Source organism: Beta vulgaris, chromosome 8, assembly GCF_026745355.1.
Source record: "Beta vulgaris subsp. vulgaris cultivar EL10 chromosome 8, EL10.2, whole genome shotgun sequence".
Classification (NCBI taxonomy): domain Eukaryota; kingdom Viridiplantae; phylum Streptophyta; class Magnoliopsida; order Caryophyllales; family Amaranthaceae; genus Beta; species Beta vulgaris.
Window position 1 is genome coordinate 41,219,458 of NC_079209.1, and position 21,609 is coordinate 41,241,066.

Sequence of the window (21,609 nt, forward strand, 5' to 3'; positions counted from 1 at the left end):
TAGCTTATTGTATTGGTAGGTGTGTGGGAAAGGTAACATATGTGGTGAATTACTGGCGCACCTAAACCTTAATCGCTTGAGAAACCTGTTTGCTGTAAATTATAATGTAAACTTAGCTTGAAGTTTCTTTGGTTTCCTAGATAGGATTTGGTTTTTGGTTGTTTCACTCAGTGGTGAAAATTTTAAGGCCATTCATTTTAGTTTTGGACCATGATAAGAGTTTTTTTTTTTTTGACGGGATGATAAGAGGTTGGTCTTGCTTGTTATATGCATTGTGTTTAATGATCACTTAGGTCGATGATTAGTTCAACGATTTTATTCATTTTAATTTTTTTTGGGAATGCAGTGGTTCGATTGATTTCCTACTTCCCCACTTATCTCTAGTACATCTCCATTTACTTATATAGGGTATATATATATATATAAATGTATATATATAAATATATGTATATATATGTTTATATATATATATATATATATATATATATATATATATATATATATATATATATATATATATATATATAATGAAAATGAATTTTACGTGTTGCTTGTTATATGCATTGTGTTTCATGATCACTTAGGTCGATGATTAGTTCAACGATTTTATTCAATTTTTTTTTTGGGAATGCAGTGGTTCGATTGATTTCCTACTTCCCCACTTATCTCTAGTACATCTCCATTTACCTGTTAGGGTATATATATATATATATATATATATATATATATATATATATATATATATATATATATATATATATATTGATTTCCTACTTCCCCACTTATCTCTAGTACATCTCCATTTACCTGTTAGGGTATATATATATATATGTATGTATATATATATATATATGTATGTATATATATATATATATGTATGTATATATATATATATATGTATGTATATATATATATATGTATATATATGTATGTATATATACACATATGTACATATATGTACACATATGTACATATATGTACACATATGTACATATATGTACACATATATACATATATATATACATATATACATAGAAATGAGTTCAGGTGAGAATGGTTTTTTATATGAGAAGTGAGAAGAATTCTGGGACCTTAAATGAACGAAATCTAACGGCAAATAATCAACTCGTGTCACTAATGACATAATTGCAATTTTCCTCATGTTCTGGTGTCCCCATTCAACAACCCTTGTTATTCTTCTCTAAATTTATCTCTCCGTCTCACTGTAACACCCCCAAAATCCATACACGTCTAATGCTACGTCGCATCGACTTTGGGAGTGTTACCGCCGCGATGGAACGCAAGACATAATTAGAAATACGGTAACTCAAATTCATTGTCTCAAAACCAAATTGCAGCGGAATAGAAAATGTAAATACAACTCGGGAATCATAGATGACCCCTCTTTATTCAAACTCAAACCATTAACAATGTTCTATAAAATTCAGTAATACTTAAACCAAAAGTTTAACTTCAAACTACAGACTAGCCCCCTTATGCTTGATATCATGCAGCAGCACCAGCTCACCTAGTCTGCTCCCCATTGAAGTGTCAATGGTTCATCACAGGTCAACAAACACATAATAACACACAGAGTCAGCTATGCTGAGTACGTAATGAACCATTGAAACTATATGAACATAAATGATGCACACTTACAACTGTTAATGAACTACGTTATCTCACATCCTTTAATCTTTCATTATTTGGCATCGAACGGGCACCGTCATCTTACTAGAATCATACGGGCTACTGAATCCTTAATAGACAACTTGGTCTATTAGATGAAATGCAAATACGGTTTTGTTCCGTCTCACACCCATCACCTTAGTATGCATACCCCAAGATCGAACGGAACCTTCCGCCTACTTGAGTTATCAAAATATAAGGACACTACTGTCGTCACAGTAGGCCTGCGTAGGAGTGTAGGACAAGTCCACACTCCCCCCTTGTTCTATACTTGTAGGGAATCCAACTACAAGTATGCCATAATCTTCTTTTACTACTACTATTCTTTTTAACTTAAGAGTCATTTACATGCTCTCTTAATTACCAAACTCAATCTTATCTCTGTAACACTCTTGTTACTCTATAGATCAGATTAATAATGCTGATGTTACACTACGATAGAACTTCGCATTTCAATGCAACATATTTCAATGCATCATATTGATTTCACGTTATAAACGTCTAACCAAACAATCACAATCAAATGTTCCCTATCATGGTACTAGGTTCCAATAAAATGAACTGCAACCTAATCATGATACTAAGCTTTGAAAGTAAACTGGTACGCGTACGTACCTTGTAGCGGAGAATTTTCGCTGACTTAATGAACGAGCCGCTTATGAAATTGGGACCTAAACGTTAAAACAAAGCTTTAGTGTTACGTCCTTGATAACACTAACAACTACTACGTACTAAGACCATAACGATCTAACGATTCGAATTAAACGATAGTTAAAACCTTATTCCAGAACTTTCGTTATAATTCTAATCTAGTGATTTAACGTCTTTTAGAAGTCAAAGTTAGTGAGTAACTAAGTTAGTTAGTAACATTAGTCCACTATTTTACCAATCCAAAAGGTCATAAGTCCACCTGTCTTATGTCCAGAAGTTAAGTCATATGTCCAAAAGGTAAGTCATATGTCCAAAAGTAAGTCATATGTCCAAAAGTAAGTTCCATGTCCAAAAGGAAGTTCCATGTCCAAAAGGTAAGTCATATGTCCCAAAGTCAGGTTCCATGAAACAGGTCACTCATGAAACGATAATAACTTTAACTAATAATAGAAACAACTTTTCCTACTTTCAACTTATTCCAATTACAAACCTAACCAGAATTTTAACTTAAAAACAGATAATAACTTAACTAGTTAAACAATCTAATAATTTATTAAACAACTTTAATTACTAATTATTAACTACAAACCTTACGTAATTACGAAAACTGTAAATATAAATAATAAAACTGATATAATATTTTAGGTACATAATAGGGTATACCGCTAAAGTTGCCGGCGATAAACACCGACGACGAATTCCGGCGACCCTTGCTGCCCCGCACGCTCGCGCTATGGCTTCGCACGCCGCACCCGTCCGGTCTCCGTCGCCCACACACTCGCGCGACCCAGATCTGTCGCGTCACCAGTACCGACGGAACCACGTTCGCACAACTCTCGAACACCGCACAACTCTTCGCACTAAACTCTCGAACACCGCACAATCCTTCGCACCAAACCCTCGACGAACTCGCAACACTACTTCGTCGGAACTTGCACCAAACTCGCACGAACCCCTTCGCACGAAACCGCCCTTCGTACGAACCACCCTTCGCACGATTTTCTTGCAGCCTTCGTTGGGACCCTTCGCACCAACACCACCCACGCGCAACACAGGCGACGAGAAGGAGCGGAGCGAAGTGAAAGAGGAAGAGCAGCGAGAGAAAATCCGAGAGAGAGAGAGAGAAAAATCTGAGAGAGAAGGAGAGAGAGAAGTCGGCTGAGGAGAGAGTGAGGAGAGAGAAGTCGGCTGGGAGAGGGTTAGAGAAGGGTTTAGGGTTTTTCTAAAATTCCATCTCCTTTTCTTTTTATACTCCCTTCAAAAGTAGTGACCCTAGGTCAAGTAAAGATCAGTTTAATCTTAACAAAACTCCAAAAATTTCCTAAGCCTATTCGTATTAACAATAATTTACTCCTATTATTTTGTAAATAATCTAAAATACCTTTTTATTAATTCTTTATATTTTCTTAATTAATACGAAATTACTACCAAAAATACGGAGTATTACACTCACTATTTCCCCTCTTCTCCCCCCTCTTGTTCCTCAGTCCTCTGATCTAACTTGATCATTTGTTTAACCATCTCATTCTCTTCAAAAACCTCTGAGCTTTTCATTCCAAAAAAATCTCTTAGCTTTGATGGTCTGATGTTGTTGCAAAGAACCCAAAGAATGTCCTTATAGATGGAAAATTAGATTCCATAATCTATATGCGACAGTAGCATTGTATTTGTTGAATTTTTTTGCTCCATATACATCCAATTGGGTTTTATCATCTTGCTTTAGGTTGGTTTGATTTGTTCTTATTTTTTGGATTTTGCTTCAATTATGCACGACTCTATTGCTATAACTCTAAATCAATGTTGCTATATCTCTAATGTCTACTTCCTACAACTCCAAATAAATATTGGTGTGACTCTAATGAGTACTTCCTATAACTCTAGACAAAGATTAGTGTAACTTTAATCAGTACTTTACGTAACTCTAAATAGATATTGGAGAATTTTAATGATTAGTAAAAACAAAAAAGAGATGGGGAAGAAAGTAAGATAATTCATTGTTGGGGTTTTAGAGTTTGATTAGCAGATGAGAGAGAATTCGAATATCATATTAATGTTCAAGTTGTAAGAGATGAGCAAGATGATATGAGCCTATGACTGTGGTGATAGAAATCAAGCCCCTGCTAGAATCGAGGTTGAACGGTTGAAATTTGATTTAAGGAGGAAGGAAAAATATATATAGATGCTCTAGATCTGTCCGTCCATCTTACTTCATCTAATGGCCCAAATTTTTTATCATTTCTTATTTAAAATGCTTTCTCATGTGATCTTGCCCTATATATATATATATATATATATAATATATATATATATATATATATATATATATATATATATATATATATATAATGAATTTTACGTGTTATAACTCTTATGAATAAGTGATGTAACTCCAAAAATAAGAATATTAGAAAAAAAAATTCAAAAACAAAAATTTTTTTTTGGGCTCAAAATTTTTAGGGGGTATAACTCCAAGGAACAAGTACTGTAACTCTAATCCAATTGTGTGGTTGAGATTCATTCTTATTTTTCATATAAGGAGCATTCTCATGTGATCTTACCCCTATATATATATATATATATATATATATATATATATATATATAATATAATATTATATATATATATATAATAATATATATATATATATATATATATATATTATATATATATATATAATCAAGACAAACAAATGTCATGCTGCCACATGTACTCTCCCTTCCTCCACACAATTAAGTGAGACATTAAACAATAAAAAATTTGTGTTTCAAGACTCGAACTCATGACCTTTGATTTGATATGCTAATGCACTAACCAACTACACTACAATGCTCATGTTGGTCAAGAGGGAAAAAGTCATTTAAAGACATATATTTCTATTTTTGAAGACTTCAAATGCACTTCGGTAAATAATCTGGGGCATGTGGCCTAGACCAAGAACTAGTTACATTATTATTGACAAAAAATCATTTATATAAACATAGAATTGACAATAAATGGTTTTCGTATGTGCTTGTGAGATGCTGCTGATGACGTGCTTGTGGGATGGTGCTGCTGCTGTGCTTGTGGGATGGTGCTGCTGCTTGTGGATTGAGATTCATTAATGTTAGTGCAAAATCAGTTCGTTAACTTTGCACACAAGTCAATGCACACCCAATAGTTTGATATTGAATGCCAAAGAAGTCGTAGTCCCTGGAGGATATTACCGGTTTTAATTTGATAAGACCTTGCTAACGTACTTTGCTGTAATCTAATTGGTTAAACTACAACGCCTAATAAATTCAAGCAAAAAACATTAAATAGAACAAGATGCAATAATTAATCTATTAATTAGAGCCATCTATTCCCATTCACATTACGAACTTTTAGAATAAGTTTTACAACACATATGAGGATAATTCAGACTGGACAATTAAAGGGAAAACACAAAGATGATGACCTCCATGAGTTCATGCTTAAACTGGAGAATGAACAAACTCATCACTAGTACATGTCTAAGTCTAAGAACTAAACTATAACCCCGGAAGGGGGTTGGCTAGTCTAGGCTAAGGCTACACTAGAAAGTAATTTGCAAGTTGTTGTGTGTTGTGTTTGTTGTTTGGCTTGATCATCTCCCTTGTATTTCTACCAATATGCTACATAACTTCCATGCATCTTTAGAGGGAAATTATCTTAATCATCTTTGATTCAAATCATCACTACTTTTCTGGCGCTGAAGTATGCACGTTCTTGATTACATAGCTTGTCCCATGATCATATTGTTAACTTCTCATTACCTCGTCTTGCTTGACTTCCATCTCCTGAATACTTAAATTAATCCTTGACTTCTGTTGAATTTCTTTCACGGGCTTCGCAATACAATTGGGCTTTTATATTAAAATAAATATTAAACCTTTTGAGGCCTAATACAATGTACCATAATAAATGTTTATTCAGCATCTAAAAATGGTAGTAACAAATTGCGCCCCTGATGAGTGGGGGTGATGTGCTTAGTACCCACAAATTATTAGCAGAGGTAGACCTTTAATGGTTATAGCCAATAGCATCCAACAATATACTGAATGTGACTTCTTCCATTGTTCTAAGGTGGTCAACATTATAACCGGGCCGCGGGCTGCGGGCTGCAGTAGGCTACCAAAGGTGGTCGGAGAAAGTCTGCGTGCCATTGGAGAGGTACGCTCGTGGTGGCAAAATAGGGCAGTGTGCAGGTGGTGGTGGTGAAAGAATATGTCCCTAGACATTTCGATAATTACTAAATATAAATAGGAATAATATTATAGAGATAATAAAGTTAATTATTTTAGTAATCGTATTTTCTTACTAGAGAATAAATATAATTAATAGGACAATATTGATCGAGCCTATAGTTAAAATAGAATAATCTTATGAGGTCACACAGTGTAGCACAAGTTGGACAAAGTAACCCAAATCCAGTTAGGGTTAGGATTGGGCCGATGCAAAGGCGAATAGGAGGAAAATTAGTTCTCATAACTAGCCTATGAGTCTTCTATTATACTACCTCCATTTCCTAAAGATCTTCCTTGTTACTGTTACTACAGATACCAATGAGAATCAAGTTGTGTGGGGTGGGTAAAGTACGAGAGAGGAAGGGGTTAAGATAAATAAACAAATAAAAAGGGGTTAAAGTAGAGAGAGAAAGGGAGTAAAATTGAATTAATAATGTAATGATGGATCATATGGTAGGGACATGAGAGGGTAAAAAGGGGAGAAAATTCCAAATAAGGAATAAAGTAAAAGAGGGAAGATCTTTTGGAAACGCACTTAAACGGAAAGAGGGAAGATCTTTAGAAAATGGAGATAGTATATATAAAATATAATATTAGGGTTTAGGTGAAAAATTCATTAATCAGTTTCTTTTCACTAGAGAGAGAAAGTAAAATCCTAGATCTATTCCCTCTAAAACCCGCGCCTATACCATCAAAAGTAAGAGACTTTATACTCTTCCGTTCTAGCAAATGTAGGTGTTCAACTGGTGCTCGTGGACTGATTAGAGGAGCAACACTTGGGGCTCTTGGATCTTTAAAGCTTGCATGCAACAGGGAAATCACGCTACAAAGGTTTGATATTTAATCCTTATTTAATGATTCATGTATTTGATGATGTCTGCGATCCCATGATAGTTGTTAGGAAATTATTTTCTGAAATTTCGCTGTTTGCATCTATAAATTCCTACAGTGGTATCAGTTTTGCCGAATTCATAATATTCATATGATCATGTTATTATATGCAAAGTTATTATTTTTATTTAATTAAGGGAGGATTTATTTATGGCTTGAATTTGACATAATTAATATTTGATATTAATTAATTGGAAATAATAAATAATTGATTTATTTGTGATTTATGCTCAAATAATTTTATAAAGGTTCGAAAATTTTATACCCTGGTCGAAATAAATTGTTTAATTCACTCTTAAATTTTCGAAATATTATAAATATATCATTGAAATAATTTGTTAACAATTAAAGATTTGATTTTTAATTTGTTAAAAAAAAATCTAATTTTCATCACCCACATAGATCTAAAATATTATGATAGCTGAAAATAATTTCGGATATTTTCCATAAATTTTCAAAATTTAATCGTATTATTAATGAATTATGGGTAAATTTTATGTTTAACTTTATTATTCATAAATTTTAAGGATAACAATTAAAATTTATGATTTTATTTGTTATGATAATTCACTAGATCACCCTTAAAATTATTTTCGAATTTTTTGGAATTTAATTGTTAATATTCTGAATTTTTTGGATATGAATTGTTTTTTACCTTATCTTGAATTCTTGATAGATTTAATGTTTAATGGAGATTGTTCATTCCAATCTAATCTCAATAACCTTTAAAATTTGTTGATGAATTCAAAATTTCTGCCATAATTTTTCGGATTTTATAACCTAATTAATCTCCTAAATCTTTAATTAATCTTTAATTAAAGATATCTTAATTTAAAAGTAATGGTTACAAAATTAAAGAAGAAGCCATGGCTGGGTGGCCCCACCACTATTTGGAGGAGTGTCAGAATATGGCAGGGGCAAAAGCGGTACCGACGGGGAAGGCTGGGCGGCGTTTCCCTCGTCGCGCGAGCTGCTGGGTGGGGCTCGTTGGTGGCTTGTGCTGCCGACGAGCGAAATGTGAGATATGACCGGCGGTAGTGGCGTATGACGCAACACTATGACTGGCGGTTTCTGGCGCCGATACCGGGATTCCTGGCGGCAAGTGGTGCCGATTGTCGTGGAACTTTTCGCGTCCACCAAGTTGTTGGTGAGGAACCTTCACTGTTCGATTGAACGTTCTTGCGGTTTTGAAAGTTTTGGTTTATTGGTTGGCTATTGACTAGCAGCCTTGTGCTGCTGGTCGACAGTCAACCAGTCAAAGTAAACCTTTAATAAAAAAATTATTTTAAGGAAATTCTTATTTTTTAAAGTTTTGAGCATAAATCCTAAAGTTTTCTATATTGCAAAGTTTGTGAATAATAATGATTATTATCACATTTATATAAGTAATTGAATGAATATAGTAGAGTTAAGGGTACTTGAGGGTACTGAACTTTCAAAAAAGTTTCAATTATGGTACTGAACTTTCACATGTGATACTTAGGGTACTCAAAATGGACAGACATTACCCTAAGGTACTGAACTTTGGTTTGTACCGTTATCAGCCATAAAATTAAAAGTAAAATGTAACGTGGCAATAAATACATAGTGTCATGGCAATAAATACAAAGTGACAGTTAATTCAGTACCCTTTAATTCAAAAAAGGCAGCGAAATTCTTCAGCGGTAACAAATGAAGATATACATTTTAAACTGAACCATATTAACAGATATATTTGAAAATCCAAAAAATCCTCTCTCTCAAGAAATCAGGAGCAGCAAAAATATCAACTTCCACAACACGAAAAGATCCGATATTGTTGTTCATCCATCAGCAGCAAAAAGAAAAATCAACTTCATCACCTTCAATTAATCAGGTACAAAGCAACTGCATTAAGGAAAATTATACCTAATGTTAATGTTTTTTTTTTCTTTTTACGAATGTGAATTTTAATTTTTAATATTTTGTGCACCTAGGCAACATAATGTCAAGAAATAGCTATGGTTCCATGCCCCTAATTCCCAAAAGATGTCATTGTGGGTTTGTTATAACCAAAATCAGAGCCTTGACAAGGGACAATCCTGGTAGAAGGTTTGTAGCATGCGCTCACTATGATGCCGAGATTGATACAAGGGGTTGTAAGTTATTCAAATGGTGTGATGTTGAAGAGCCTACAGAGTGGCAAAAAAAATGTGATTTTGGGGTTAATGGAGGAGAAACAGGAGCTTAGAAGGGAAGTGATGTTGCTGAGGCACAATATGAAGACAGCAAATGAGAAGGCAAGGAAGATTGGATCAAAATATATCATGCTTAAAATGAAAAACGGTGGATTTATGAGTGTTAGGGCTTTGATTTGTGTACTCATTTTGATTCTTGTTTGTTTATGGTATAATATATAACTATGTAAGGGGTTTATTTAGGACTCTAATTACTATATCAAGCATGTATAGCATATTATATAATTAAATATAAGTTACCTTTGACTAATTTCTCCTTTGCATCCTTTTAGCCATTGCTAGGTCCTGAATTATAGAAATAATTAGAATACATGGCAGATATAAGGTAAGAAAATGTTAGCTAATTCAATCAAATCACATACCTGTAAGGCTTGGCTAGTTATTGTTTGTGAAGCTTGTGAACCCTCTGTGTTGTGACTGACTGAATGAGTAGTCTTGGCTGAATGAATATATAGTCTGCTCACCCTCATAATTTGAATAATATGCTACTCTTCTTTGTGGGATTGTGTGATTGATTGGTTGACTTGGTGGTTGACTTGGTGGTTGTTGTGGTGGCTGTTGTGGTGGTTGGGGTTGGAGAGTAGCAACTCTTTGGTAGCCACTTGGGTAGGTGTATACACCTGCACCTCTATGGTGCATGGGTACATTAGTGCTTCCACTCTGGCAGCTACTACTTGACTCACTTGCACCCATTTGCACAGACTCTGTAGGTACATTCTTGCAACCTCTCTTGTTATGCCCTTGAAGACCACATAGGTTGCATGTCATTACTGAGCCTGTTCTTTTCAATTTCCCCGTACTTGTAACTTTTCCAACTGCCTTCCTTCTTTCACTTGGCGCCTATGTTGCACTTTCTTGAGTTTTGGTGCATTACCAAAGTTTCTGAACTAGGCCACTCTTCTGCTCCATTTAGAGGCTCCAACAATAGTCATATGCCTTCAAATACACTGTTTTGTGAAGAATGGTTAACATAATGTTCTGGTTGTCAACTTTGTTCCAAATTGCAACCACTGCATGTTTGCATGGAATCCCACTGATTTGCCATCCATTACAGCTGCAAGTTCTGGCTTCCAAATTGACAACATATTTTGTTTGTGTTGCCCCTTCCCTCACCCCATAACAGAACCCCCCATATTAGAATACATTCCATCCCCTAGTACCAATCTTGTGCTTCTCAACTTGCTGTTGTATTCTTGGACACAACACCATCTCTTTCTTACCTATTTCATCCCTCTTCTTGTGAAGCCTCTCCATTAACCCCTCCCTAATATCCTCCAACATAGTTATGATAGGTTTATGCTTGAGTTCAATATGTAGGCATTGAAAACCTCACTCATGTTGTTATCCACATTATCACAACAAGACAAAGGAGTGTAAAAGGCTCTACACCATTTCTTGTAGTTCCTATTTAGGAGATCATCAGCAGCTGCAGTAGATATTATCCTCATATTTTCTATGTTATCCAAAAATTTATTTTCTGTGGTGCTCTTAGCCATGCTCCAGAACTGCTCCTATACTCTAGACCACCACCAAATACCCCTCTGAAGTTACAGTACACATGCCTTGCACATACCCTAGTTTCAGCTTGGGGAAATACATCTGACACAACTCTCAATAAACCCTTCTGCTAATCAGACATGAAAGTGTAACTAACACCTTCATTTGATCTCAAATCCTCCCCTAAAAGTGTCAACAACCATGTCCAACTAGAAGTAGATTCAACCTCTACTACTGCCCATGCAATTGGGAACATTTGGTTGTTCCCATCTCTCCCAACAGCAACTAAAAGTTGTCCACCATAGGGTCCTTTTAAGAAACAACATCAAGAGATAAAAAGGCCTACATCCAGCTAAGAACCCCTTTTTCAGTGCCTCAAAACAAATGTACATTCTTTCAAAAAATTTCCATCCATCTTAATTATCATGTATTTGCGGTTACTTTTTTATCTTGCAGCATACCTTGGCAGCAAGGTATATTGCTCCATATACTCCCCTACAATCAAACTTTCCCCCTCCTCCTAGCTCTGTATGCTAAACTCTTCTCACCTTAATCCCACACTCTAGCCAGACTGTCTCTATTATATCTTGTAGCCTCCAATAAGGGTTTATTTTGAACTTACTCTTATAATTTTTAGCAATCCAAGAAGTTTCATGTTTCTGTTTTTAGGGGCTCTTCCACAAGTGTGTTGGGCACCAAGGTTTTCACCATAAAGTTTCTCTTACTTCTCCAATGAAGCCCAAATTCTCCAAGGACATCCTTTTCCTTGTTGATGCATCTAGCCCTACCCTGTTGGGGTCATTCCTACTGAATGGTAGTTCTCTCCCAATCTCAATTGAGTAGTCAATTAATGCTTTTCTGAAAGTCTTTGCATTTCAAATTGTTACCTACAAAAAACTTACAGTCAACTCCAACATCCCATCCATCTACCCATTTGTTGGAACTGGGTGTCTTTTTTTGTGAAGGTGCAGCTTCTAAGTACCCATAGTCCTCATCTTCCCCTTTACTAGGACTATCAAGATCACTATCCCTTCAAAGTCACCTCCAAACAAATCTCACATAAGCCCTTAGTTGCAGATACTCTCTTTAACATCTCTATTTCTTCTCATAAGATTGTTGTTTTTCTTGTCATCACTCACTTTGGTTCTAGCGGTAACGAATTCATCATCATCCTTGTCTGTGCCTTCTGTATCATAGTCTATATCTACATGGGTATCATTTCTAGTATGACCAGTATTTTCATGGAATGCCTCATCTTCATCACACAACAATTGCATGAGACCCTTCACCACACTGACTTGACCCAACTCCACTCCTTCCATTACCCACCCCAAATGGCCTAACTATTGCATGTTCTGTGTACACGTGTACAAGCTTGTATTGTAAAAGCAGTGCTAAAAATGGATCAAATATTTTCTTAGCTAGCCCAAGAACCTAATACCAATACTAAAGTCTTTTATAGGATCAACAAAATGAAGCTTAATGATGTTATTGTAACCCAAGCTTTTTATGATTTGTTTTACATATGAAGCATCAACATTATCAGGTAAGTTTTCAAACACACTTACTTGACCACCATCGTATCTAAGGTCACCATTAACAAACCATTCTCCACCATGGTGCACAATAATTTAAGGTTTTAGTTCCATAGAATATGTCATACAAACATTTATATACTAAATTAAGTGCAAGGAATGGTGAAACAATGATATTATAGAATCCATATATACCATGCATATATAATTATAGAGTAAAGAGTATATAGCATTCATTCATACAAAATTTGGCAGGCTCCAACCAATTAACAAAGCAACATACTTAAGTTTTTTGGAGCCTGCATTCATATCAACCACAAAAATAAATCTGTCATAGCAGTGGCAACCACCCTAAATAAAACCAGTGGCTTTCACATTCTCCCCCACCTACAGCTATGACAGAGGCAAAAAATCTACCCACAAAAAAAAAGCAAAAAATCCAACTTTCTTCCTCTTCAATCCTCCTTGAACAACCATGGGAACCCATCAAAGTACACCGTCATGTCCTTGTTGATCCAAGCATGGAGGTCCCTCCCATTGTTGAAGATTATATCATTCAAAATCCACTTCTCAGTGTGCCTATGCTTGCTAAGCCAGAAAGTACCACATTAAGATCGGAGTCTCCACCACAACCTCTATTTTTTACAGGTTTGCTCAACCTTGATCTGATCCTCCCACCTTAATTAGCCTACTGAATATGTGGGTCACTAGGACGTCTTGATTCGAACATAAGGGGTGTGCATGGCGTAAAGCTTCCATACCTAGTCATTTACAAAAAAAATATTTATTAAATTTCACTTAACCCTAATTTTTATAAAATTATACTTTAACTTTAACAAATAAACTCCAACCATAATTAACACCCAAACCCCAATTAGGAAAAAAATTAATTTACTAATTTTACCCTAATTATCAAACCCTAAGCGTCATTAACATTAAATAAACAAATCCAACAAAAAACAACTTCAACTAGTTCCAAAAATCGCCTTTCTGAACAAGAAAGGAAAAAATAAACCATTACTTTTTACTCTAGTTACGCACAACAACCAAAAAGATAGCCAAAAAGTACTAAAAAGGAAAACAAAAGACGTAAATGAAGATTTGTAAAAAAAATTGGAGTAAATGAAGAAGAATATACCTTCTGCAGAAGTCTCAGTTACTCATGGGAATTTTGTTGGTGGTGCTACTGGCCACATGCTATATTTAAAAACGGAGTAAATAATGAAGAGAAAATGATAAATGAAGAGGACAAGAGTGTGCAGTGATGTAAATAAAGAGTGAGTGAGAAGGAAATAAAGACAATGAAAGAAGACAGAGAAGACAGAGAGTTGATAATATAACCCGCCAAATAAACCGCCTTAATAAAGTAAATCATTAGGTGGCGTTTCGTGTAGCACACGCGCCTAGGAATACGCACTAAACGGCGCATTTCACAGAAATTCCCCATTAAGTAACGTCTGTCCATTTTGAGTACCCTAACGGTCACATGTGAAAGTTCAGTACCCTAATTAAAACTTTTTTGAAAGTTCAGTACCCTCAAGTACCCTTAACTCGAAAATAATAAAGTTTCCTGAATAATTTCTAGCTTAAATTTGTTAAGTTTTATAATTATTATGGAAAATTTTATTTTCTTATAAATTGTTAATAATTAAATAATTTGTGCTTATTTCATTTTATTTTGATATAATAAATGTATGGATGTTTAATATAATATGTGTGATATTATATTTTGCATATTATGACTAGTATGGCCCAAAATTAGGATAGTAAATACGATCTGCGAATTGTTACATTTGCATGTAAATTAAATACGATCTGCGAATCGTTTGTATTTTTGTAACTTAAAATTTTAGTTATTTATTTAATTCAATTATGTAATCAAGCATGATCCAAGAAGTTTCAAGGATGGTGATCCATGGAGATTCAAGGGAGGATTCATGAATATTAGCTATTTTCTTAATTATAGGGGCCATACTAAATCATTTTATTTATATCTTTTATAATTTTCTTGCATTTATTTTGTTTAAATGCTTACTTCTAAGTTTGTTTGTGGTTAATTGATTCATGTGTTCACTATTAATTGACCATATTACTAAATTATGTCCCCACAAGTAATATTGAGTTTTAATTGCTTTTCCAAACAAAGCCTTAGATAATTAGTGACAGGTTCTACCAAAGCAGGGTGTTACTCATGATTCGAGGGATAGTAGGGTAGGTTTTGGAAACTTACATGTTAATGTTTGATTTAACTCATCAAAATCATCAAGAGATAAAGTTTTGGGTTTTGAAGCTAAGAGATAGGAGTAAACAAGGTGTTATTAATTAACATGTCTACCGAGAATTATAATTAGTTATAATTAGTAAAGTGTTTATTTACCATAACTATTATAAATTGAAAGCATGGCCAAAGTCCGTTTGACTGTAGTGGGAGGGGATTTTGGTTATTTCTTTATTCAATAGGTGACTTTCATTTTGAATAAAGGATAGTAGTTAATTAAAATTTGTTTAATTGTTGCTTTCTTGATAAATATTGATTGAATCTTGCTTTAAAATTCTTTTGTTGTAGTTATCATGTCTCGTTCAAACAACAACAACATCCTCGGTTTTAATTTGCGATATTTACTCGAGAAGGACAAACGAATGCAAATAACTTCCTAGAATGGGAAATGTCTGTGAGAATCGTTCTCAGAGCCTAAGGAAGAGAAAATGTTCTTGACAATCCTTTCCCTGAACCCCTGCCAGACACTGCTACTCCAGCTGAAAGGAGAACAAGGCAAACCCTAGAGGCGAATTCTGTGCTAGTATCATGTCTGATGCTTGCTTGCATGGAACCAGACTTTCAAAAGTGTTTTAATGGTCTAAATGCCTACTCTATCCTCCAGTAGCTGAAAATTATGTTTCAGAAGAATTCTAGATTGGAGAGGTTTGAAGCTCATTGTAAGTTGTTGGGGTGTAAGTTGGAAAAAAGAAAACTCGTTGGTCCGCATGTGTTCAATATGATTGGATATTTTTAGATCATGGAAAAAATTGGGCTTCCCTTACCCTCTAGAACTGGCAACTGATATTATGATCAAATCCTTGTCTAAAAAATTTTCAAAACATTCAGTTGAATTTTTACATGCAAGGAGGGAGTCTACCTTGCAAGAGCTATATGGTATGCTAACTCAGGCTGATAGGAGCTTGCCTGCTGAACCTAAACATAAGGATGTTCTTATGGTTAGGAAAGCAAGTTTTTCAAGAAGAAAAAGGGTCCTAATAAGAAGAACAAGGGCAAGGTTGTTGCCACTGATAATACTTTTAAGAAAATGACCACTCCTAAGGCAAAAGTAGCAGCACTAGATGAGTGCCACCACTGCCACAAGATTGGTCACTGGAAAAGGAACTGCCCCAAGTATATGGAGAATAAGAAGATTGGCGCTTCGACTTCAGGTATTTATGTTATAGAGAGTAACTTATCTACTTCTACATCATGGGTATTTGATACTGCATGCGGATCTCACATTATTTGTAATGTGCAGGCACTAAAAAGAAGTAGAACGTTGAGCAAAGGATAAGTGGACCTCCGAGTGGGCAATGGAGCATGAGTTGCTGCTTTGGCTGTGGGAGATTGTAGTCTACTTTTGCGTTTTTGTTTAGTGTTAGAACTCTATAATTATTACTATGTTCCAACTAGTACCTAAAATATTGTTTCGATTTAGGTTTTGGATTCGAAAGGTTTTTTCATTTCAAATAAAGAATAATTGTTGTTCGGCTTATTTGAGTGATTTATTATATATCTCACCCAAGTTATAAACCCACATCTATAACATAAACAAGCAAGAAGCATAAAACAAATGATTTAAACCCTATATTTATATGGCATTGTCGATTAGCCACATAAGCTCAAAGTGTATTGAGAAGCTTCATAAAGATGGAATTCTCAAATCATTTGATACTTGTGAGTTTTGCTTGATGGGGAAAATGACAAAGTCACCTTTCACATGTTCAAGTGAAAGGGCCAATGACCTTTTAGCTCTCATACATACGGATGTGTGTGGACCTATGAGTAATTTGGCTAGGGGAGGGTACAATTACTTCATTACTTTTACCGATGATGTAAACAGATTTGGATTTTTTTACCTCATGCGGCATAAGTCGGAATCCTTTGGAAAATTTAAGGAATTCCAGAATGAAGTACAAAACCAACTTGGGAAGAAAATTCAGGCACTGCGATCCGATCGTGGTGGTGAATATTTATCTTAAGAACTTGGTGATTATTTGAAGGATTGTAGAATACTTTCACAATAAACTGCACCAGGAAAACCACGGTTAAATGACGTTTCTGAAAGAAGGAATCGAACTCTACTTGATTAGGTTCGATCTATGATAAGTCTTGCTGATCTTCCTACCTCATTTTGGGGATTTGCGCTTGAAACAACGGCATTCACACTTAACAAAGCACCATCTAAAGTAGTTGAAAAGACACCATATGATATATGGACTGAAAACGTTCCAAAATTGTCTTTTCTAAGGATATGGGTTTGTGAAGCTTATGTAAAACATTTACTTTGTGGTAAGCTTTCACCCAAATCCGATAAATGTCTTTTTGTTGGTTATCCAAAAGAGACTAAGGGCCTGCTCTCCCCAGCTTATTTTCTGTTCAGTTCAGTTTAGTTTAGTTCAGCTCCCATCAGTTCAGCTCTAATCAGTTCAGTTCAGCTCCAATCAGTTCAGTTCAGTTCAGTTCAGCTCCATTCTTTTATAACCATTTTGTTAAATATTATTATTATGTTAGTATAATTTATTTTACTAATTACTCTTATTATTATTATTATTATTATTATTATTATTATTATTATTATTATTATTATTATCATTATTATTATTATTTAAATATATATCATTACTATTAAGTATTATTATTGTTGTTTCTATATATTATTTTTTTATTATAACTTTACTCATTATCATTACTATTATTATTAGGAGGAACATGGTTTAGGTCAAAGCACAAATACACCCACTTTTTTTAGCCCATAAACCAATCAAATTGCGTCAAGACGGTTTATGATGTAAGTTTCGCAGTCCAACCCAATTATTATTTTTATTACTAAATATCTTTATATTATTAAATCTAATTATTAAAATAGTAATATTAATTTACTTCTTAGATATCATTGTTATTATATATCATCATCAAGTATTAATATATTAATACAAATAATATAAAATAATAATTATTAATTATCATTATTATCATTATTATCATTAATTATTATTATTATTAATTTATGATTATTAATATTATTTATTTATAACTATCATTTAAAAATATCCGAAATACTATTATTATTATTATTATTCATTATTATTACTTATCATTATAATTATTATTGTTTAAAATATTATTTATATATTTATTACATTCAATTTAATCTAATTCAATTCAATTCAATTCAGTTCAGTTCGGTTCAGTTCAGTTCAGCTCCAATAAGTTCAGTTCCGCTGTTTTATGCCGAAGAAAACATGCCCTAAGGGATACTACTTCTACAACCAAAGCGAAAACAAAGTGTTTGTTGCTCGTAATGGTGTCTTTCTGGAAAAGGAGTTTATATCCTGAAAAACAAGTGGGAGAAATGTATATCTCGAAGAAGTTCAAGATGAGCAACAAATCGATGAGGTTAACACCTCATCAGAGGCGGCGCGGCATGAAAATGCTCAGGAGGCGATGCATTCAATTCACGTACCTCCTACCGTTCCACTTGGAGATACTCCATGCGAAGTCACTCAACCTAGTGAGGTAGAAACTATTCTGTTGTTCCCCAATGTAGGTCTAGTAGGACCATCATTCCGTCAAAGAGATATATTGATTTCCTTTTGACTGAAAGTTTTGAAATAACGATTTTAGAAACAGGAGAACCTACTAGCTATATATAAAGATGCTTTGGATAGTCAGACTCCGAAAAATGGATTGAGGTCATGAACTCTGAAATGGATTCCATGTCTAAAAATCATGTATGGGACTTGGTTGATTTGCCTGATGGGGTAGAACTCTCACCAGTAGCCATACTGAAATTATCTATTAGGATAATCCTTGTGATTGTTGTCTTTCATGACTATGAAATATGGCAGATGGATGTCAAAATAGCTTTCTTGAATGGGTTCTTGAAAGAGGATGTGTGCATGACACAACGTTAAGGTTTTGAAGATCTAGAAAATCAAGGGAGGGTATGCAAGCTTAAGAAGTCCATTTATGGACTAAAGCAAGCATCAAGGAGTTGGAACCTCAGATTTGGTGAGGCAGTCAAGAAATTTGGCTTTCTAAGAAATGAAGAGGAATCTTGTGTACAAGAAGTTAAGTGGGAGAATATTACTTTTCTGGTCTTGTATGTGGATGACATACTTCTCATAGGAAATGATAAAACCATGCATGAGTCAGTCAAGGAATGGCTTAAAAAAATTAGGAAAAATTGATTCTAATAAACCAACCTTTAGGACGTTCACTCAAAATAATCCGACCTTTTGATTATTATCTAATAATCCAACCTTTTATCCCAATCCGCTCATAATGCACTGTGAGACCGGTAACCTGTTGGAATGGTAATTTTTTTTTTCATTTTCCCCTTTAATCTCCCTTCCTCCCTCCCTCCTTCCCCTGCCTCACCAGTCATGAAGAACCACCCCACCCCCACCCCCTGCTCACGATCCCCACCCTACCCCCACTCCTTGCTCACAATACCTGCCCCACCCCCACTCCCTGCCCCACCCCCACGATTCTCCAACCAACTTTATACTTTGAAGAAAGAACAGGTTCATAAATTCCTGCTCTTTTCCAAATAAATTGGTATGATGAATGTAAGGGTTCAACCCATGAAATCCAAGTATGGGTCGAATTTCTCCAACCATTTAAGGTGCATTTTAGGGAAATGGGTCGAAATGAGAGAGAAGTTGAGGGTATTTCTGGAATTTTATCAGTTAAACTCAAAGTGGGTTTTATGAAATGTGCGATTTTTTTAGTGGGTTTTCCTCCTTTGGAAGAGATAAGTAGGGTTTCTCTCTCCTCTAAGATTGTTTCTGCCAGTGTTGAAAAAGTGGTGTTTGCAAGTTTGTGTAGGGAGTAAAGTAGTGTGTACGGTTGAAGAAGAGAATTTATAAATTGGGAGTAAACTAAAGTAGTGCGTGTTAACTCTATGGGGTGGGCAAGGGGAGGGACGGAGGGAAGGGGGTGTGGATGGGGGTTGGTGGCAGTGGGTGGAGAAGGGGGTGGAGGGGGTAGTAAAAAAATATTTAATTAAATCACAACGAATTAGAGAAAGACACGTGTGTAACTAACCCGTTCTCCTGGTCATTAACCTGTTTCAACAGGTCACGATGCATTATGAGCGGATTGGGATAAAAGGTTGGATTATTAAATAATAATCAAAAGGTTGGATTATTTTGAGCAAACGGCCCAAAGTTTGGATTATTAGAATCAATTTTTCCAAAAAATTATTTCTCTATAAAATATCTAGGAGAGGCAGAGTACATATTTGGGATAAAGATCTATAAAGATAGATCTAAAAGGTTGATTGAACTTAGGCAAGAGACTTATATTGATAAGGTTCTTGCAAGCTTCATATTGAAAAACTCCAAGAGAGGATAAGCAAGGTTCATATTGAGGATAATATAGCAAATCCTCTGACTAAACCACTTGCTCAACCTAAGCATGAGTGTCATACTAGGTCTATGGGGATTAAGCATATGGGAGAATGGCTTTAGATTGTTTACTTCATGTTTACAATTGTAAAGACATTGATTATTCTTTGGATATTTATCAATAAAAATTCGTTTCTTATGTAATTGTTTGGTTTAGTATTAAATAAAATGTCCAAATAATTTGTGTTTTCAAATAGGATTATCGAAAACGTTTTGATAATGGAACCCTATAAAGTGAACAGAAATCATAATTTATATAGTTGATGTATAGTTGATACATTGAGACTTGACCTAATTATTAGATTCTAAAAGTAGAATCAAAGTATTATATTTAGTGGATTCCTTAGACATGAGTATGTCTTAATAACCACAAAATAATTAGTTTAATTTTGACACTGTTAAACGCCGCGTCGTAAAAGGAGGTTATAAAGGCAGTGATCATGTGGGCTAAGAATTGAGTGGGAGTTGTGGTCATACAAGAGTGTATAAGTCCTATTTAATAGGAATGGTGTCTGGGCGTCTTGATGAGCGAGAACTGGAAAATTGCATGGCCATGTGGAATAGGATTAAAGAGTTAATCCTTATTTGAGCAGTTCGAACTCAACGATCAAGAAACATAAATTTGAGAATAACATTGTGTTATCAAATTTGACATTAAGAGACTTAAGGAATTTAACAGTGCGCTCTTTTCTTCGTACAAGTGGAAGATTGAAGGAATATGTCCTTAGGCATTCCGGTAATTACTAAATATATAAATAGGAATAATATTGTAGAGATAATAAAGTTAATTATTTAATCGTATTTTCTTGCTAGAGAATAAATATGATTAATGGGACAATATTGATTGGGCCTATAGCTAAAATAGATTAACCCTATAAGGTCACACAATGTAGCACAAGTTGGACAAAGTAATCTAAATCCAGTTAGGGTAAGGATTGGGCCAGTCCAAAGGGAAATATGTTCTCCTAACTAGCCTATGACTCTTCTATTATATATAGGATATAATATTAGGGTTTAGGTAAAAAAATTCATTAATAAGCTTCTTTTCACTAGAGAAATAAAGTGAAACCCTAGATTTATTTCCTCTAAAACCCGTGCCTATACCATCAAAAGTAAGAGACTTTATACTCTTCCATTCTAGCAAACGTTGGTGTTCAACTGGTGCTCATGACTGATTAGAGGAGCAACACTTGGAGCTCTTGGATCTTTAAA